The sequence below is a fragment of the Ochotona princeps genome, chromosome 6 (assembly GCF_030435755.1).
Source record: "Ochotona princeps isolate mOchPri1 chromosome 6, mOchPri1.hap1, whole genome shotgun sequence".
Taxonomy (NCBI): domain Eukaryota; kingdom Metazoa; phylum Chordata; class Mammalia; order Lagomorpha; family Ochotonidae; genus Ochotona; species Ochotona princeps.
The window spans coordinates 77,397,486-77,416,529 of NC_080837.1; the positions used below are offsets into that span (position 1 = coordinate 77,397,486).

Consider the following 19,044-nt stretch of genomic DNA (forward strand, 5'->3'; position numbering starts at 1 on the left):
AGCCCTTGGGTCACAAGCCCACCGCTGCAGGATCACCATTAGCCTAGCCCTGCTGGGGCTCCTCACGCCTACTCTCTGCACGGGGCAATGTGCTGGACCTCAGTCACGATGAGAACGACGGTATGGGGTTTTCACTCATTTTGTTCAGCTTCCAAGGAATGTATTTGCGGGAGTCATCATCGATCCAAGCACATGCCAACACGCTGGCAGGGGAGCATGGCAGGCTGTGCAAGGGGAGGCAAGCCCGGGGACCTCAAAGACCTTCAAGAGCCAGCAGAGTCCAAAGAAACAAGGCCCGTGGGGCCGTGGGCTCTCACCCTCGAGCCCAGCAAGGCTTCCCTGGCATCTTGGCAGGTCTCCGCAGGAATCCTTAGGGGCAGTGCAGGGCCTCTGGCCCTGGGGATGCTTACCAGCCTCGGAGCTCCGCTGGCATTGGCCCAGCGCAGGCCATGGTGCTTCCGGCATTCACTGCTGCCTCTGGGGCTCAGCAGAAGCCTACGTGAGTCTTGCGTCCACCAAGAGGCCCTCTGAGAAGTACATAGACAACAAGGGTGTGCTTCAGCAAGACCGCCAGCAAGGCGGGCTGCTGCCCACAGACAGGAACAGCCATGGCGCCTGCCTCCCATACTCGCACCCTGGCATGCTGCCTAAACAGGTCCCCACTGCAAACTCTTTGTGTCACCCAAGGTGACAGTGGCTGGGCCTCAGGCTGCTTTCCTTAGGCAGCTTCACCTACAAACACATGGGCAGCACGCCCGCCAAACGAGGTGGGCAGCACACGCACCCACGGGCCCTCAGAGCCATGGGGCCTGCGTGCTCCTCTCACACAAAGGGCACCTCGACCATCTCAACAATGACAGAGCTCACAGCCCAATGCTGGCCTCCAACCTTCAGCACCACGATGGGCAACAACTGCCCCAAGGCACTCCCAGGGTTGCTGCGGGCCCAGGGAACAGCCCCCGCCTCCCTTGACAGCACACCCAGCTCCATGGGCAGGTCCTTCCTCACTCGGCCCAAACATGCTCACAACCTCACCCTTCAACTCCACTACACACTCGGCTGTCCCGCCTGGGGAACCTCACCACACGCAGGGAAGTGACACAGCACTGGTCTGCAGGCAGCTTTGCAAACGCCCCACCTGCCGCCAGGGGGACACACAACCACTACACCCCAACACACCCAACAATTCCTTCTCCATGGCCTTTCGCACTGCTCACCCCAGCCCGAGGCTCGCCTGGGCACAGACCTATCAACCTGCCAAAAACGGGTGCTTGGCCACATGGCATCCCAATACCCATGGCGGCCAACACCCAACACATGCCTTCATCAACACAACACCAGATACAGCACAGGGCTCAGAAGGGCACCTCCACCCGACACTGTGGAAGCAACCCTCGGGCGCCAAGGCTCAGGACCAATGGCTTGTTCAGGGAACACCACAGGTGTGCGCACCACTCACACACACACCCCTCCATCAACACCCACAACCACATACCAACACAAACACAAACACACCGACCCTGCCACAACGTCCTCAGGTTCGGCCCCTCACTGGCTTCCCTTCCCCACTCACAGCATCCGTACCACAAGCGCTCTACTGCCCACGCACAACCCTCTCACCACACCTCCCCAGCAGGCTGGTCCTCCAAGGGGGGGCTTGCCCTTGGGCTCACCCTGGGGCTGGCAGCCACCTCAACCCTTGCCCATGGACCCTCACTCCTATGCTCCCCACTAGAGGCAATGTGCTGGACCTCAGTCACGATGAGAACGACGGTAGTGAGTTTTCACTCATTTTGTTCAGCTTTTCCAAGGAATGTTTGACGGTGGAGTCATCATCGATCCAAGCACACCCCAAAGTGCTGGCAGCACAACAACGCAGGCTGGCATCGGGCACAGCCGATGGCCTCCGGCCCCTGCAGAGGCCTGCAGAGGCCAGGGACAAAGCCTGCACCGCCATAGCACAAGCATCCACTCTCGCAGTGGAGCCCAGGCGCGGCCACCTCAGGACAACATGCCCCCAACTCCCGCAGGACTCTGAAGCGCTAGGGGACACGTCCCCACCACCCACCCTGGCTCTGCCACTGCTTACCATCCGTAAGGATTCAGGCACTTCCAGCCCAACACGGGCTCCCTGCATGCCAGCCACCCACAGGGATTCCTCTCCAAAGCACAAGCACAGATCTGCTGGCACTCCACAAGCCATGCCAATGGCAGACACGCTCCCTGCCAAGTATACACACAGCACAGGCAAGCTTCAGGACCCAGGCAGCTCCACAGGGCAGAGCTGCTGGCCCAAGGAGGCCCGCTGTGGCACGCTCCCTCGCACATCCCCTTTCTCCAACCCTCACATACTTTTCCCAGAGCAAAGGCTCTGCCCACACCACAAGGAAAGCACTCCATCACCTGGCCCACGCTGGGACCCATGTTGGGTTTCAGTTTGCTGCCCTCTCCGTGTGCTCTTGCTGTGGCCTGGGGCTAGCTGGCAGCAGCATCTGTGTGTCCGGGTCCACGGACCCAGCATCCATGGACAGGGAGGCGCAGGGGTGCACTCGCCACCCACTGCATTCCTGCCTGCCTGCCTGCACTGCAGCCCAGAGAGTGGCTCCGCCAACCCCAAGCTTCCTGCCATGTCAGTACTGCCCCAGGACACCAGCTGGAAGCACTTCACAGGCAATCCCGACCCAACCAGCTTGGGCAGCACCCTTGAGTCAGGCCTTCGGCCTTGTGTCTCTTCTGCTGCAAGGATGCGGGCACAGAGCTGCAAGGATGCTGCTCACAGGGATCACGCCCCAGGCCGTGCTGTGGGCTTTAGGCTCTCTCATCCGGGACCCAGGGCACACCCGTGTCCTGCACACACCTGGCTGGACACCCTGGGTCACCTGTGCCCTCCCCAAGAGGCCAACACCTCTGTCCTCTGGCCTGGATGCCCCAAGTCTCAACTCCCGCCCACCCAGCACTCAGCTACCCACGGACACACTAGGGCACACTAGGGCACATGGGAACCCTCGGCATGAGTGCTGCCACGCCAGCCCTTGGGTCACAAGCCCACCGCTGCAGGATCACCATTAGCCTAGCCCTGCTGGGGCTCCTCACGCCTACTCTCTGCACGGGGCAATGTGCTGGACCTCAGTCACGATGAGAACGACGGTATGGGGTTTTCACTCATTTTGTTCAGCTTCCAAGGAATGTATTTGCGGGAGTCATCATCGATCCAAGCACATGCCAACACGCTGGCAGGGGAGCATGGCAGGCTGTGCAAGGGGAGGCAAGCCCGGGGACCTCAAAGACCTTCAAGAGCCAGCAGAGTCCAAAGAAACAAGGCCCGTGGGGCGTGGGCTCTCACCCTCGAGCCCAGCAAGGCTTCCCTGGCATCTTGGCAGGTCTCCGCAGGAATCCTTAGGGGCAGTGCAGGGCCTCTGGCCCTGGGGATGCTTACCAGCCTCGGAGCTCCGCTGGCATTGGCCCAGCGCAGGCCATGGTGCTTCCGGCATTCACTGCTGCCTCTGGGGCTCAGCAGAAGCCTACGTGAGTCTTGCGTCCACCAAGAGGCCCTCTGAGAAGTACATAGACAACAAGGGTGTGCTTCAGCAAGACCGCCAGCAAGGCGGGCTGCTGCCCACAGACAGGAACAGCCATGGCGCCTGCCTCCCATACTCGCACCCTGGCATGCTGCCTAAACAGGTCCCCACTGCAAACTCTTTGTGTCACCCAAGGTGACAGTGGCTGGGCCTCAGGCTGCTTTCCTTAGGCAGCTTCACCTACAAACACATGGGCAGCACGCCCGCCAAACGAGGTGGGCAGCACACGCACCCACGGGCCCTCAGAGCCATGGGGCCTGCGTGCGCCTCTCACACAAAGGGCACCTCGACCATCTCAACAATGACAGAGCTCACAGCCCAATGCTGGCCTCCAACCTTCAGCACCACGATGGGCAACAACTGCCCCAAGGCACTCCCAGGGTTGCTGCGGGCCCAGGGAACAGCCCCCGCCTCCCTTGACAGCACACCCAGCTCCATGGGCAGGTCCTTCCTCACTCGGCCCAAACATGCTCACAACCTCACCCTTCAACTCCACTACACACTCGGCTGTCCCGCCTGGGGAACCTCACCACACGCAGGGAAGTGACACAGCACTGGTCTGCAGGCAGCTTTGCAAACGCCCCACCTGCCGCCAGGGGGACACACAACCACTACACCCCAACACACCCAACAATTCCTTCTCCATGGCCTTTCGCACTGCTCACCCCAGCCCGAGGCTCGCCTGGGCACAGACCTATCAACCTGCCAAAAACGGGTGCTTGGACACATGGCATCCCAATACCCATGGCGGCCAACACCCAACACATGCCTTCATCAACACAACACCAGATACAGCACAGGGCTCAGAAGGGCACCTCCACCCGACACTGTGGAAGCAACCCTCGGGCGCCAAGGCTCAGGACCAATGGCTTGTTCAGGGAACACCACAGGTGTGCGCACCACTCACACACACACCCCTCCATCAACACCCACAACCACATACCAACACAAACACAAACACACCGACCCTGCCACAACGTCCTCAGGTTCGGCCCCTCACTGGCTTCCCTTCCCCACTCACAGCATCCGTACCACAAGCGCTCTACTGCCCACGCACAACCCTCTCACCACACCTCCCCAGCAGGCTGGTCCTCCAAGGGGGGGCTTGCCCTTGGGCTCACCCTGGGGCTGGCAGCCACCTCAACCCTTGCCCATGGACCCTCACTCCTATGCTCCCCACTAGAGGCAATGTGCTGGACCTCAGTCACGATGAGAACGACGGTAGTGAGTTTTCACTCATTTTGTTCAGCTTTTCCAAGGAATGTTTGACGGTGGAGTCATCATCGATCCAAGCACACCCCAAAGTGCTGGCAGCACAACAACGCAGGCTGGCATCGGGCACAGCCGATGGCCTCCGGCCCCTGCAGAGGCCTGCAGAGGCCAGGGACAAAGCCTGCACCGCCATAGCACAAGCATCCACTCTCGCAGTGGAGCCCAGGCGCGGCCACCTCAGGACAACATGCCCCCAACTCCCGCAGGACTCTGAAGCGCTAGGGGACACGTCCCCACCACCCACCCTGGCTCTGCCACTGCTTACCATCCGTAAGGATTCAGGCACTTCCAGCCCAACACGGGCTCCCTGCATGCCAGCCACCCACAGGGATTCCTCTCCAAAGCACAAGCACAGATCTGCTGGCACTCCACAAGCCATGCCAATGGCAGACACGCTCCCTGCCAAGTATACACACAGCACAGGCAAGCTTCAGGACCCAGGCAGCTCCACAGGGCAGAGCTGCTGGCCCAAGGAGGCCCGCTGTGGCACGCTCCCTCGCACATCCCCTTTCTCCAACCCTCACATACTTTTCCCAGAGCAAAGGCTCTGCCCACACCACAAGGAAAGCACTCCATCACCTGGCCCACGCTGGGACCCATGTTGGGTTTCAGTTTGCTGCCCTCTCCGTGTGCTCTTGCTGTGGCCTGGGGCTAGCTGGCAGCAGCATCTGTGTGTCCGGGTCCACGGACCCAGCATCCATGGACAGGGAGGCGCAGGGGTGCACTCGCCACCCACTGCATTCCTGCCTGCCTGCCTGCACTGCAGCCCAGAGAGTGGCTCCGCCAACCCCAAGCTTCCTGCCATGTCAGTACTGCCCCAGGACACCAGCTGGAAGCACTTCACAGGCAATCCCGACCCAACCAGCTTGGGCAGCACCCTTGAGTCAGGCCTTCGGCCTTGTGTCTCTTCTGCTGCAAGGATGCGGGCACAGAGCTGCAAGGATGCTGCTCACAGGGATCACGCCCCAGGCCGTGCTGTGGGCTTTAGGCTCTCTCATCCGGGACCCAGGGCACACCCGTGTCCTGCACACACCTGGCTGGACACCCTGGGTCACCTGTGCCCTCCCCAAGAGGCCAACACCTCTGTCCTCTGGCCTGGATGCCCCAAGTCTCAACTCCCGCCCACCCAGCACTCAGCTACCCACGGACACACTAGGGCACACTAGGGCACATGGGAACCCTCGGCATGAGTGCTGCCACGCCAGCCCTTGGGTCACAAGCCCACCGCTGCAGGATCACCATTAGCCTAGCCCTGCTGGGGCTCCTCACGCCTACTCTCTGCACGGGGCAATGTGCTGGACCTCAGTCACGATGAGAACGACGGTATGGGGTTTTCACTCATTTTGTTCAGCTTCCAAGGAATGTATTTGCGGGAGTCATCATCGATCCAAGCACATGCCAACACGCTGGCAGGGGAGCATGGCAGGCTGTGCAAGGGGAGGCAAGCCCGGGGACCTCAAAGACCTTCAAGAGCCAGCAGAGTCCAAAGAAACAAGGCCCGTGGGGCCGTGGGCTCTCACCCTCGAGCCCAGCAAGGCTTCCCTGGCATCTTGGCAGGTCTCCGCAGGAATCCTTAGGGGCAGTGCAGGGCCTCTGGCCCTGGGGATGCTTACCAGCCTCGGAGCTCCGCTGGCATTGGCCCAGCGCAGGCCATGGTGCTTCCGGCATTCACTGCTGCCTCTGGGGCTCAGCAGAAGCCTACGTGAGTCTTGCGTCCACCGAGAGGCCCTCTGAGAAGTACATAGACAACAAGGGTGTGCTTCAGCAAGACCGCCAGCAAGGCGGGCCGCTGCCCACAGACAGGAACAGCCATGGCGCCTGCCTCCCATACTCGCACCCTGGCATGCTGCCTAAACAGGTCCCCACTGCAAACTCTTTGTGTCACCCAAGGTGACAGTGGCTGGGCCTCAGGCTGCTTTCCTTAGGCAGCTTCACCTACAAACACATGGGCAGCACGCCCGCCAAACGAGGTGGGCAGCACACGCACCCACGGGCCCTCAGAGCCATGGGGCCTGCGTGCTCCTCTCACACAAAGGGCACCTCGACCATCTCAACAATGACAGAGCTCACAGCCCAATGCTGGCCTCCAACCTTCAGCACCACGATGGGCAACAACTGCCCCAAGGCACTCCCAGGGTTGCTGCGGGCCCAGGGAACAGCCCCCGCCTCCCTTGACAGCACACCCAGCTCCATGGGCAGGTCCTTCCTCACTCGGCCCAAACATGCTCACAACCTCACCCTTCAACTCCACTACACACTCGGCTGTCCCGCCTGGGGAACCTCACCACACGCAGGGAAGTGACACAGCACTGGTCTGCAGGCAGCTTTGCAAACGCCCCACCTGCCGCCAGGGGGACACACAACCACTACACCCCAACACACCCAACAATTCCTTCTCCATGGCCTTTCGCACTGCTCACCCCAGCCCGAGGCTCGCCTGGGCACAGACCTATCAACCTGCCAAAAACGGGTGCTTGGACACATGGCATCCCAATACCCATGGCGGCCAACACCCAACACATGCCTTCATCAACACAACACCAGATACAGCACAGGGCTCAGAAGGACACCTCCACCCGACACTGTAGAAGCAACCCTCGGGCGCCAAGGCTCAGGACCAATGGCTTGTTCAGGGAACACCACAGGTGTGCGCACCACTCACACACACACCCCTCCATCAACACCCACAACCACATACCAACACAAACACAAACACACCGACCCTGCCACAACGTCCTCAGGTTCGGCCCCTCACTGGCTTCCCTTCCCCACTCACAGCATCCGTACCACAAGCGCTCTACTGCCCACGCACAACCCTCTCACCACACCTCCCCAGCAGGCTGGTCCTCCAAGGGGGGGCTTGCCCTTGGGCTCACCCTGGGGCTGGCAGCCACCTCAACCCTTGCCCATGGACCCTCACTCCTATGCTCCCCACTAGAGGCAATGTGCTGGACCTCAGTCACGATGAGAACGACGGTAGTGAGTTTTCACTCATTTTGTTCAGCTTTTCCAAGGAATGTTTGACGGTGGAGTCATCATCGATCCAAGCACACCCCAAAGTGCTGGCAGCACAACAACGCAGGCTGGCATCGGGCACAGCCGATGGCCTCCGGCCCCTGCAGAGGCCTGCAGAGGCCAGGGACAAAGCCTGCACCGCCATAGCACAAGCATCCACTCTCGCAGTGGAGCCCAGGCGCGGCCACCTCAGGACAACATGCCCCCAACTCCCGCAGGACTCTGAAGCGCTAGGGGACACGTCCCCACCACCCACCCTGGCTCTGCCACTGCTTACCATCCGTGAGGATTCAGGCACTTCCAACCCAACACGGGCTCCCTGCATGCCAGCCACCCACAGGGATTCCTCTCCAAAGCACAAGCACAGATCTGCTGGCACTCCACAAGCCACGCCGATGGCAGACACGCTCCCTGCCAAGTACACACACAGCACAGGCAAGCTTCAGGACCCAGGCAGCTCCACAGGGCAGAGCCGCTGGCCCAAGGAGGCCTGCTGTGGCACGCTCCCTCGCACATCCCCTTTCTCCAACCCTCACATACATTTCTCAGAGCAAAGGCTCTGCCCACACCACAAGGAAAGCACTCCATCACCTGGCCCACGCTGGGACCCATGTTGGGTTTCAGTTTGCTGCCCTCTCCGTGTGCTCTTGCTGTGGCCTGGGGCTAGCTGGCAGCAGCATCTGTGTGTCCGGGTCCACGGACCCAGCATCCATGGACAGGGAGGCGCAGGGGTGCACTCGCCACCCACTGCATTCCTGCCTGCCTGCCTGCACTGCAGCCCAGAGAGTGGCTCCGCCAACCCCAAGCTTCCTGCCATGTCAGTACTGCCCCAGGACACCAGCTGGAAGCACTTCACAGGCAATCCCGACCCAACCAGCTTGGGCAGCACCCTTGAGTCAGGCCTTCGGCCTTGTGTCTCTTCTGCTGCAAGGATGCGGGCACAGAGCTGCAAGGATGCTGCTCACAGGGATCACGCCCCAGGCCGTGCTGTGGGCTTTAGGCTCTCTCATCCGGGACCCAGGGCACACCCGTGTCCTGCACACACCTGGCTGGACACCCTGGGTCACCTGTGCCCTCCCCAAGAGGCCAACACCTCTGTCCTCTGGCCTGGATGCCCCAAGTCTCAACTCCCGCCCACCCAGCACTCAGCTACCCACGGACACACTAGGGCACATGGGAACCCTCGGCATGAGTGCTGCCACGCCAGCCCTTGGGTCACAAGCCCACCGCTGCAGGATCACCATTAGCCTAGCCCTGCTGGGGCTCCTCACGCCTACTCTCTGCACGGGGCAATGTGCTGGACCTCAGTCACGATGAGAACGACGGTATGGGGTTTTCACTCATTTTGTTCAGCTTCCAAGGAATGTATTTGCGGGAGTCATCATCGATCCAAGCACATGCCAACACGCTGGCAGGGGAGCATGGCAGGCTGTGCAAGGGGAGGCAAGCCCGGGGACCTCAAAGACCTTCAAGAGCCAGCAGAGTCCAAAGAAACAAGGCCCGTGGGGCCGTGGGCTCTCACCCTCGAGCCCAGCAAGGCTTCCCTGGCATCTTGGCAGGTCTCCGCAGGAATCCTTAGGGGCAGTGCAGGGCCTCTGGCCCTGGGGATGCTTACCAGCCTCGGAGCTCCGCTGGCATTGGCCCAGCGCAGGCCATGGTGCTTCCGGCATTCACTGCTGCCTCTGGGGCTCAGCAGAAGCCTACGTGAGTCTTGCGTCCACCAAGAGGCCCTCTGAGAAGTACATAGACAACAAGGGTGTGCTTCAGCAAGACCGCCAGCAAGGCGGGCTGCTGCCCACAGACAGGAACAGCCATGGCGCCTGCCTCCCATACTCGCACCCTGGCATGCTGCCTAAACAGGTACCCACTGCAAACTCTTTGTGTCACCCAAGGTGACAGTGGCTGGGCCTCAGGCTGCTTTCCTTAGGCAGCTTCACCTACAAACACATGGGCAGCACGCCCGCCAAACGAGGTGGGCAGCACACGCACCCACGGGCCCTCAGAGCCATGGGGCCTGCGTGCGCCTCTCACACAAAGGGCACCTCGACCATCTCAACAATGACAGAGCTCACAGCCCAATGCTGGCCTCCAACCTTCAGCACCACGATGGGCAACAACTGCCCCAAGGCACTCCCAGGGTTGCTGCGGGCCCAGGGAACAGCCCCCGCCTCCCTTGACAGCACACCCAGCTCCATGGGCAGGTCCTTCCTCACTCGGCCCAAACATGCTCACAACCTCACCCTTCAACTCCACTACACACTCGGCTGTCCCGCCTGGGGAACCTCACCACACGCAGGGAAGTGACACAGCACTGGTCTGCAGGCAGCTTTGCAAACGCCCCACCTGCCGCCAGGGGGACACACAACCACTACACCCCAACACACCCAACAATTCCTTCTCCATGGCCTTTCGCACTGCTCACCCCAGCCCGAGGCTCGCCTGGGCACAGACCTATCAACCTGCCAAAAACGGGTGCTTGGACACATGGCATCCCAATACCCATGGCGGCCAACACCCAACACATGCCTTCATCAACACAACACCAGATACAGCACAGGGCTCAGAAGGGCACCTCCACCCGACACTGTGGAAGCAACCCTCGGGCGCCAAGGCTCAGGACCAATGGCTTGTTCAGGGAACACCACAGGTGTGCGCACCACTCACACACACACCCCTCCATCAACACCCACAACCACATACCAACACAAACACAAACACACCGACCCTGCCACAACGTCCTCAGGTTCGGCCCCTCACCGGCTTCCCTTCCCCACTCACAGCATCCGTACCACAAGCGCTCTACTGCCCACGCACAACCCTCTCACCACACCTCCCCAGCAGGCTGGTCCTCCAAGGGGGGGCTTGCCCTTGGGCTCACCCTGGGGCTGGCAGCCACCTCAACCCTTGCCCATGGACCCTCACTCCTATGCTCCCCACTAGAGGCAATGTGCTGGACCTCAGTCACGATGAGAACGACGGTAGTGAGTTTTCACTCATTTTGTTCAGCTTTTCCAAGGAATGTTTGACGGTGGAGTCATCATCGATCCAAGCACACCCCAAAGTGCTGGCAGCACAACAACGCAGGCTGGCATCGGGCACAGCCGATGGCCTCCGGCCCCTGCAGAGGCCTGCAGAGGCCAGGGACAAAGCCTGCACCGCCATAGCACAAGCATCCACTCTCGCAGTGGAGCCCAGGCGCGGCCACCTCAGGACAACATGCCCCCAACTCCCGCAGGACTCTGAAGCGCTAGGGGACACGTCCCCACCACCCACCCTGGCTCTGCCACTGCTTACCATCCGTGAGGATTCAGGCACTTCCAGCCCAACACGGGCTCCCTGCATGCCAGCCACCCACAGGGATTCCTCTCCAAAGCACAAGCACAGATCTGCTGGCACTCCACAAGCCATGCCGATGGCAGACACGCTCCCTGCCAAGTACACACACAGCACAGGCAAGCTTCAGGACCCAGGCAGCTCCACAGGGCAGAGCTGCTGGCCCAAGGAGGCCCGCTGTGGCACGCTCCCTCGCACATCCCCTTTCTCCAACCCTCACATACTTTTCCCAGAGCAAAGGCTCTGCCCACACCACAAGGAAAGCACTCCATCACCTGGCCCACGCTGGGACCCATGTTGGGTTTCAGTTTGCTGCCCTCTCCGTGTGCTCTTGCTGTGGCCTGGGGCTAGCTGGCAGCAGCATCTGTGTGTCCGGGTCCACGGACCCAGCATCCATGGACAGGGAGGCGCAGGGGTGCACTCGCCACCCACTGCATTCCTGCCTGCCTGCCTGCACTGCAGCCCAGAGAGTGGCTCCGCCAACCCCAAGCTTCCTGCCATGTCAGTACTGCCCCAGGACACCAGCTGGAAGCACTTCACAGGCAATCCCGACCCAACCAGCTTGGGCAGCACCCTTGAGTCAGGGCTTCGGCCTTGTGTCTCTTCTGCTGCAAGGATGCGGGCACAGAGCTGCAAGGATGCTGCTCACAGGGATCACGCCCCAGGCCGTGCTGTGGGCTTTAGGCTCTCTCATCCGGGACCCAGGGCACACCCGTGTCCTGCACACACCTGGCTGGACACCCTGGGTCACCTGTGCCCTCCCCAAGAGGCCAACACCTCTGTCCTCTGGCCTGGATGCCCCAAGTCTCAACTCCCGCCCACCCAGCACTCAGCTACCCACGGACACACTAGGGCACATGGGAACCCTCGGCATGAGTGCTGCCACGCCAGCCCTTGGGTCACAAGCCCACCGCTGCAGGATCACCATTAGCCTAGCCCTGCTGGGGCTCCTCACGCCTACTCTCTGCACGGGGCAATGTGCTGGACCTCAGTCACGATGAGAACGACGGTATGGGGTTTTCACTCATTTTGTTCAGCTTCCAAGGAATGTATTTGCGGGAGTCATCATCGATCCAAGCACATGCCAACACGCTGGCAGGGGAGCATGGCAGGCTGTGCAAGGGGAGGCAAGCCCGGGGACCTCAAAGACCTTCAAGAGCCAGCAGAGTCCAAAGAAACAAGGCCCGTGGGGCCGTGGGCTCTCACCCTCGAGCCCAGCAAGGCTTCCCTGGCATCTTGGCAGGTCTCCGCAGGAATCCTTAGGGGCAGTGCAGGGCCTCTGGCCCTGGGGATGCTTACCAGCCTCGGAGCTCCGCTGGCATTGGCCCAGCGCAGGCCATGGTGCTTCCGGCATTCACTGCTGCCTCTGGGGCTCAGCAGAAGCCTACGTGAGTCTTGCGTCCACCAAGAGGCCCTCTGAGAAGTACATAGACAACAAGGGTGTGCTTCAGCAAGACCGCCAGCAAGGCGGGCTGCTGCCCACAGACAGGAACAGCCATGGCGCCTGCCTCCCATACTCGCACCCTGGCATGCTGCCTAAACAGGTACCCACTGCAAACTCTTTGTGTCACCCAAGGTGACAGTGGCTGGGCCTCAGGCTGCTTTCCTTAGGCAGCTTCACCTACAAACACATGGGCAGCACGCCCGCCAAACGAGGTGGGCAGCACACGCACCCACGGGCCCTCAGAGCCATGGGGCCTGCGTGCGCCTCTCACACAAAGGGCACCTCGACCATCTCAACAATGACAGAGCTCACAGCCCAATGCTGGCCTCCAACCTTCAGCACCACGATGGGCAACAACTGCCCCAAGGCACTCCCAGGGTTGCTGCGGGCCCAGGGAACAGCCCCCGCCTCCCTTGACAGCACACCCAGCTCCATGGGCAGGTCCTTCCTCACTCGGCCCAAACATGCTCACAACCTCACCCTTCAACTCCACTACACACTCGGCTGTCCCGCCTGGGGAACCTCACCACACGCAGGGAAGTGACACAGCACTGGTCTGCAGGCAGCTTTGCAAACGCCCCACCTGCCGCCAGGGGGACACACAACCACTACACCCCAACACACCCAACAATTCCTTCTCCATGGCCTTTCGCACTGCTCACCCCAGCCCGAGGCTCGCCTGGGCACAGACCTATCAACCTGCCAAAAACGGGTGCTTGGACACATGGCATCCCAATACCCATGGCGGCCAACACCCAACACATGCCTTCATCAACACAACACCAGATACAGCACAGGGCTCAGAAGGGCACCTCCACCCGACACTGTGGAAGCAACCCTCGGGCGCCAAGGCTCAGGACCAATGGCTTGTTCAGGGAACACCACAGGTGTGCGCACCACTCACACACACACCCCTCCATCAACACCCACAACCACATACCAACACAAACACAAACACACCGACCCTGCCACAACGTCCTCAGGTTCGGCCCCTCACCGGCTTCCCTTCCCCACTCACAGCATCCGTACCACAAGCGCTCTACTGCCCACGCACAACCCTCTCACCACACCTCCCCAGCAGGCTGGTCCTCCAAGGGGGGGCTTGCCCTTGGGCTCACCCTGGGGCTGGCAGCCACCTCAACCCTTGCCCATGGACCCTCACTCCTATGCTCCCCACTAGAGGCAATGTGCTGGACCTCAGTCACGATGAGAACGACGGTAGTGAGTTTTCACTCATTTTGTTCAGCTTTTCCAAGGAATGTTTGACGGTGGAGTCATCATCGATCCAAGCACACCCCAAAGTGCTGGCAGCACAACAACGCAGGCTGGCATCGGGCACAGCCGATGGCCTCCGGCCCCTGCAGAGGCCTGCAGAGGCCAGGGACAAAGCCTGCACCGCCATAGCACAAGCATCCACTCTCGCAGTGGAGCCCAGGCGCGGCCACCTCAGGACAACATGCCCCCAACTCCCGCAGGACTCTGAAGCGCTAGGGGACACGTCCCCACCACCCACCCTGGCTCTGCCACTGCTTACCATCCGTAAGGATTCAGGCACTTCCAGCCCAACACGGGCTCCCTGCATGCCAGCCACCCACAGGGATTCCTCTCCAAAGCACAAGCACAGATCTGCTGGCACTCCACAAGCCATGCCGATGGCAGACACGCTCCCTGCCAAGTACACACACAGCACAGGCAAGCTTCAGGACCCAGGCAGCTCCACAGGGCAGAGCTGCTGGCCCAAGGAGGCCCGCTGTGGCACGCTCCCTCGCACATCCCCTTTCTCCAACCCTCACATACTTTTCCCAGAGCAAAGGCTCTGCCCACACCACAAGGAAAGCACTCCATCACCTGGCCCACGCTGGGACCCATGTTGGGTTTCAGTTTGCTGCCCTCTCCGTGTGCTCTTGCTGTGGCCTGGGGCTAGCTGGCAGCAGCATCTGTGTGTCCGGGTCCACGGACCCAGCATCCATGGACAGGGAGGCGCAGGGGTGCACTCGCCACCCACTGCATTCCTGCCTGCCTGCCTGCACTGCAGCCCAGAGAGTGGCTCCGCCAACCCCAAGCTTCCTGCCATGTCAGTACTGCCCCAGGACACCAGCTGGAAGCACTTCACAGGCAATCCCGACCCAACCAGCTTGGGCAGCACCCTTGAGTCAGGGCTTCGGCCTTGTGTCTCTTCTGCTGCAAGGATGCGGGCACAGAGCTGCAAGGATGCTGCTCACAGGGATCACGCCCCAGGCCGTGCTGTGGGCTTTAGGCTCTCTCATCCGGGACCCAGGGCACACCCGTGTCCTGCACACACCTGGCTGGACACCCTGGGTCACCTGTGCCCTCCCCAAGAGGCCAACACCTCTGTCCTCTGGCCTGGATGCCCCAAGTCTCAACTCCCGCCCACCCAGCACTCAGCTACCCACGGACACACTAGGGCACACTAGGGCACATGGGAACCCTCGGCATGAGTGCTGCCACGCCAGCCCTTGGGTCACAAGCCCACCGCTGCAGGATCACCATTAGCCTAGCCCTGCTGGGGCTCCTCACGCCTACTCTCTGCACGGGGCAATGTGCTGGACCTCAGTCACGATGAGAACGACGGTATGGGGTTTTCACTCATTTTGTTCAGCTTCCAAGGAATGTATTTGCGGGAGTCATCATCGATCCAAGCACATGCCAACACGCTGGCAGGGGAGCATGGCAGGCTGTGCAAGGGGAGGCAAGCCCGGGGACCTCAAAGACCTTCAAGAGCCAGCAGAGTCCAAAGAAACAAGGCCCGTGGGGCCGTGGGCTCTCACCCTCGAGCCCAGCAAGGCTTCCCTGGCATCTTGGCAGGTCTCCGCAGGAATCCTTAGGGGCAGTGCAGGGCCTCTGGCCCTGGGGATGCTTACCAGCCTCGGAGCTCCGCTGGCATTGGCCCAGCGCAGGCCATGGTGCTTCCGGCATTCACTGCTGCCTCTGGGGCTCAGCAGAAGCCTACGTGAGTCTTGCGTCCACCAAGAGGCCCTCTGAGAAGTACATAGACAACAAGGGTGTGCTTCAGCAAGACCGCCAGCAAGGCGGGCCGCTGCCCACAGACAGGAACAGCCATGGCGCCTGCCTCCCATACTCGCACCCTGGCATGCTGCCTACACAGGTCCCCACTGCAAACTCTTTGTGTCACCCAAGGTGACAGTGGCTGGGCCTCAGGCTGCTTTCCTTAGGCAGCTTCACCTACAAACACACGGGCAGCACGCCCGCCAAACGAGGTGGGCAGCACACGCACCCACGGGCCCTCAGAGCCATGGGACCTGCGTGCTCCTCTCACACAAAGGGCACCTCGACCATCTCAACAATGACAGAGCTCACAGCCCAATGCTGGCCTCCAACCTTCAGCACCACGATGGGCAACAACTGCCCCAAGGCACTCCCAGGGTTGCTGCGGGCCCAGGGAACAGCCCCCGCCTCCCCTGACAGCACACCCAGCTCCATGGGCAGGTCCTTCCTCACTCGGCCCAAACATGCTCACAACCTCACCCTTCAACTCCACTACACACTCGGCTGTCCCGCCTGGGGAACCTCACCACACGCAGGGAAGTGACACAGCACTGGTCTGCAGGCAGCTTTGCAAACACCCCACCTGCCGCCAGGGGGACACACAACCACTACACCCCAACACGCCCAACAATCCCTTCTCCATGGCCTTTCGCACTGCTCACCCCAGCCCGAGGCTCGCCTGGGCACAGACCTATCAACCTGCCAAAAACGGGTGCTTGGCCACATGGCATCCCAATACCCATGGCAGCCAACACCCAACACATGCCTTCATCAACACAACACCAGATACAGCACAGGGCTCAGAAGGGCACCTCCACCCGACACTGTGGAAGCAACCCTCGGGCGCCAAGGCTCAGGACCAATGGCTTGTTCAGGGAACACCACAGGTGTGCGCACCACTCACACACACACCCCTCCACCAAAACCCACAACCACATACCAACACAAACACAAACACACTGACCCTGCCACAACGTCCTCAGGTTCGGCCCCTCACTGGCTTCCCTTCCCCACTCATAGCACCCGCACCACAAGCGCTCTACTGCCCACGCACAACCCTCTCACCACACCTCCCCAGCAGTCTGGTCCTCCAAGGGGGGGCTTGCCCTTGGGCTCACCCTGGGGCTGGCAGCCACCTCAACCCTTGCCCATGGACCCTCACTCCTATGCTCCCCACTAGAGGCAATGTGCTGGACCTCAGTCACGATGAGAACGACGGTAGTGAGTTTTCACTCATTTTGTTCAGCTTTTCCAAGGAATGTTTGACGGTGGAGTCATCATCGATCCAAGCACACCCCAAAGTGCTGGCAGCACAACAACGCAGGCTGGCATCGGGCACAGTCGATGGCCTCCGGCCCCTGCAGAGGCCTGCAGAGGCCAGGGACAAAGCCTGCACCGCCATAGCACAAGCATCCATCTCACAGTGGAGCCCAGGCGCGGCCACCTCAGGACAACATGCCCCCAACTCCCGCAGGACTCTGAAGCGCTAGGGGACACGTCCCCACCACCCACCCTGGCTCTGCCACTGCTTACCATCCGTAAGGATTCAGGCACTTCCAGCCCAACACGGGCTCCCTGCATGCCAGCCACCCACAGGGATTCCTCTCCAAAGCACAAGCACAGATCTGCTGGCACTCCACAAGCCATGCCGATGGCAGACACGCTCCCTGCCAAGTACACACACAGCACAGGCAAGCTTCAGGACCCAGGCAGCTCCACAGGGCAGAGCTGCTGGCCCAAGGAGGCCCGCTGTGGCACGCTCCCTCGCACATCCCCTTTCTCCAACCCTCACATACTTTTCCCAGAGCAAAGGCTCTGCCCACACCACAAGGAAAGCACTCCATCACCTGGCCCACGCTGGGACCCATGTTGGGTTTCAGTTTGCTGCCCTCTCCGTGTGCTCTTGCTGTGGCCTGGGGCTAGCTGGCAGCAGCATCTGTGTGTCCGGGTCCACGGACCCAGCATCCATGGACAGGGAGGCGCAGGGGTGCACTCGCCACCCACTGCATTCCTGCCTGCCTGCCTGCACTGCAGCCCAGAGAGTGGCTCCGCCAACCCCAAGCTTCCTGCCATGTCAGTACTGCCCCAGGACACCAGCTGGAAGCACTTCACAGGCAATCCCGACCCAACCAGCTTGGGCAGCACCCTTGAGTCAGGGCTTCGGCCTTGTGTCTCTTCTGCTGCAAGGATGCGGGCACAGAGCTGCAAGGATGCTGCTCACAGGGATCACGCCCCAGGCCGTGCTGTGGGCTTTAGGCTCTCTCATCCAGGACCCAGGGCACACCTGTGTCCTGCACACACCTGGCTGGACACCCTGGGTCACCTGTGCCCTCCCCAAGAGGCCAACACCTCTGTCCTCTGGCCTGGATGCCCCAAGTCTCAACTCCCGCCCACCCAGCACTCAGCTACCCACGGACACACTAGGGCACACTAGGGCACATGGGAACCCTCGGCATGAGTGCTGCCACGCCAGCCCTTGGGTCACAAGCCCACCGCTGCAGGATCACCATTAGCCTAGCCCTGCTGGGGCTCCTCACGCCTACTCTCTGCACGGGGCAATGTGCTGGACCTCAGTCACGATGAGAACGACGGTATGGGGTTTTCACTCATTTTGTTCAGCTTCCAAGGAATGTATTTGCGGGAGTCATCATCGATCCAAGCACATGCCAACACGCTGGCAGGGGAGCATGGCAGGCTGTGCAAGGGGAGGCAAGCCCGGGGACCTCAAAGACCTTCAAGAGCCAGCAGAGTCCAAAGAAACAAGGCCCGTGGGGCCGTGGGCTCTCACCCTCGAGCCCAGCAAGGCTTCCCTGGCATCTTGGCAGGTCTCCGCAGGAATCCTTAGGGGCAGTGCAGGGCCTCTGGCCCTGGGGATGCTTACCAGCCTCGGAGCTCCGCTGGCATTGGCCCAGCGCAGGCCATGGTGCTTCCGGCATTCACTGCTGCCTCTGGGGCTCAGCAGAAGCCTACGTGAGTCTTGCGTCCACCGAGAGGCCCTCTGAGAAGTACATAGACAACAAGGGTGTGCTTCAGCAAGACCGCCAGCAAGGCGGGCCGCTGCCCACAGACAGGAACAGCCATGGCGCCTGCCTCCCATGCTCGCACCCTGGCATGCTGCCTACACAGGTCCCCACTGCAAACTCTTTGTGTCACCCAAGGTGACAGTGGCTGGGCCTCAGGCTGCTTTCCTTAGGCAGCTTCACCTACAAACACATGGGCAGCACGCCCGCCAAACGAGGTGGGCAGCACACGCACCCACGGGCCCTCAGAGCCATGGGACCTGCGTGCTCCTCTCACACAAAGGGCACCTCGACCATCTCAACAATGACAGAGCTCACAGCCCAATGCTGGCCTCCAACCTTCAGCACCACGATG

The 19,044-nt window shown here is 61.2% G+C and overlaps 13 non-coding genes across 13 annotated transcripts; all 13 read right to left on the reverse strand.

Annotated features, from left to right (window-relative positions):
- Positions 1-94: 94 nt before the first annotated feature.
- LOC131480624 (small nucleolar RNA SNORD116) lies at positions 95-186 on the reverse strand. Its single transcript, XR_009245678.1, has one exon. It is a non-coding gene; the product is annotated as a small nucleolar RNA SNORD116 (small nucleolar RNA).
- A 1,561-nt stretch (positions 187-1,747) lies between these two features.
- On the reverse strand, positions 1,748-1,842 carry LOC131480670 (small nucleolar RNA SNORD116). The gene has a single exon (XR_009245723.1). It is a non-coding gene; the product is annotated as a small nucleolar RNA SNORD116 (small nucleolar RNA).
- A 1,279-nt stretch (positions 1,843-3,121) lies between these two features.
- Positions 3,122-3,213, reverse strand: LOC131480625 (small nucleolar RNA SNORD116). The gene has a single exon (XR_009245679.1). It is a non-coding gene; the product is annotated as a small nucleolar RNA SNORD116 (small nucleolar RNA).
- A 1,560-nt stretch (positions 3,214-4,773) lies between these two features.
- Positions 4,774-4,868, reverse strand: LOC131480671 (small nucleolar RNA SNORD116). The gene has a single exon (XR_009245724.1). It is a non-coding gene; the product is annotated as a small nucleolar RNA SNORD116 (small nucleolar RNA).
- A 1,279-nt stretch (positions 4,869-6,147) lies between these two features.
- LOC131480626 (small nucleolar RNA SNORD116) lies at positions 6,148-6,239 on the reverse strand. The gene has a single exon (XR_009245680.1). It is a non-coding gene; the product is annotated as a small nucleolar RNA SNORD116 (small nucleolar RNA).
- A 1,561-nt stretch (positions 6,240-7,800) lies between these two features.
- Positions 7,801-7,895, reverse strand: LOC131480672 (small nucleolar RNA SNORD116). Its single transcript, XR_009245725.1, has one exon. It is a non-coding gene; the product is annotated as a small nucleolar RNA SNORD116 (small nucleolar RNA).
- Positions 7,896-9,164: 1,269 nt separating this feature from the next.
- On the reverse strand, positions 9,165-9,256 carry LOC131480627 (small nucleolar RNA SNORD116). The gene has a single exon (XR_009245681.1). It is a non-coding gene; the product is annotated as a small nucleolar RNA SNORD116 (small nucleolar RNA).
- A 1,561-nt stretch (positions 9,257-10,817) lies between these two features.
- LOC131480673 (small nucleolar RNA SNORD116) lies at positions 10,818-10,912 on the reverse strand. The gene has a single exon (XR_009245726.1). It is a non-coding gene; the product is annotated as a small nucleolar RNA SNORD116 (small nucleolar RNA).
- Positions 10,913-12,181: 1,269 nt separating this feature from the next.
- LOC131480628 (small nucleolar RNA SNORD116) lies at positions 12,182-12,273 on the reverse strand. The gene has a single exon (XR_009245682.1). It is a non-coding gene; the product is annotated as a small nucleolar RNA SNORD116 (small nucleolar RNA).
- Positions 12,274-13,834: 1,561 nt separating this feature from the next.
- On the reverse strand, positions 13,835-13,929 carry LOC131480674 (small nucleolar RNA SNORD116). Its single transcript, XR_009245727.1, has one exon. It is a non-coding gene; the product is annotated as a small nucleolar RNA SNORD116 (small nucleolar RNA).
- Positions 13,930-15,208: 1,279 nt separating this feature from the next.
- Positions 15,209-15,300, reverse strand: LOC131480629 (small nucleolar RNA SNORD116). The gene has a single exon (XR_009245683.1). It is a non-coding gene; the product is annotated as a small nucleolar RNA SNORD116 (small nucleolar RNA).
- A 1,561-nt stretch (positions 15,301-16,861) lies between these two features.
- Positions 16,862-16,956, reverse strand: LOC131480675 (small nucleolar RNA SNORD116). Its single transcript, XR_009245728.1, has one exon. It is a non-coding gene; the product is annotated as a small nucleolar RNA SNORD116 (small nucleolar RNA).
- A 1,278-nt stretch (positions 16,957-18,234) lies between these two features.
- Positions 18,235-18,326, reverse strand: LOC131480630 (small nucleolar RNA SNORD116). The gene has a single exon (XR_009245684.1). It is a non-coding gene; the product is annotated as a small nucleolar RNA SNORD116 (small nucleolar RNA).
- Between the last annotated feature and the right edge of the window lie 718 nt (positions 18,327-19,044).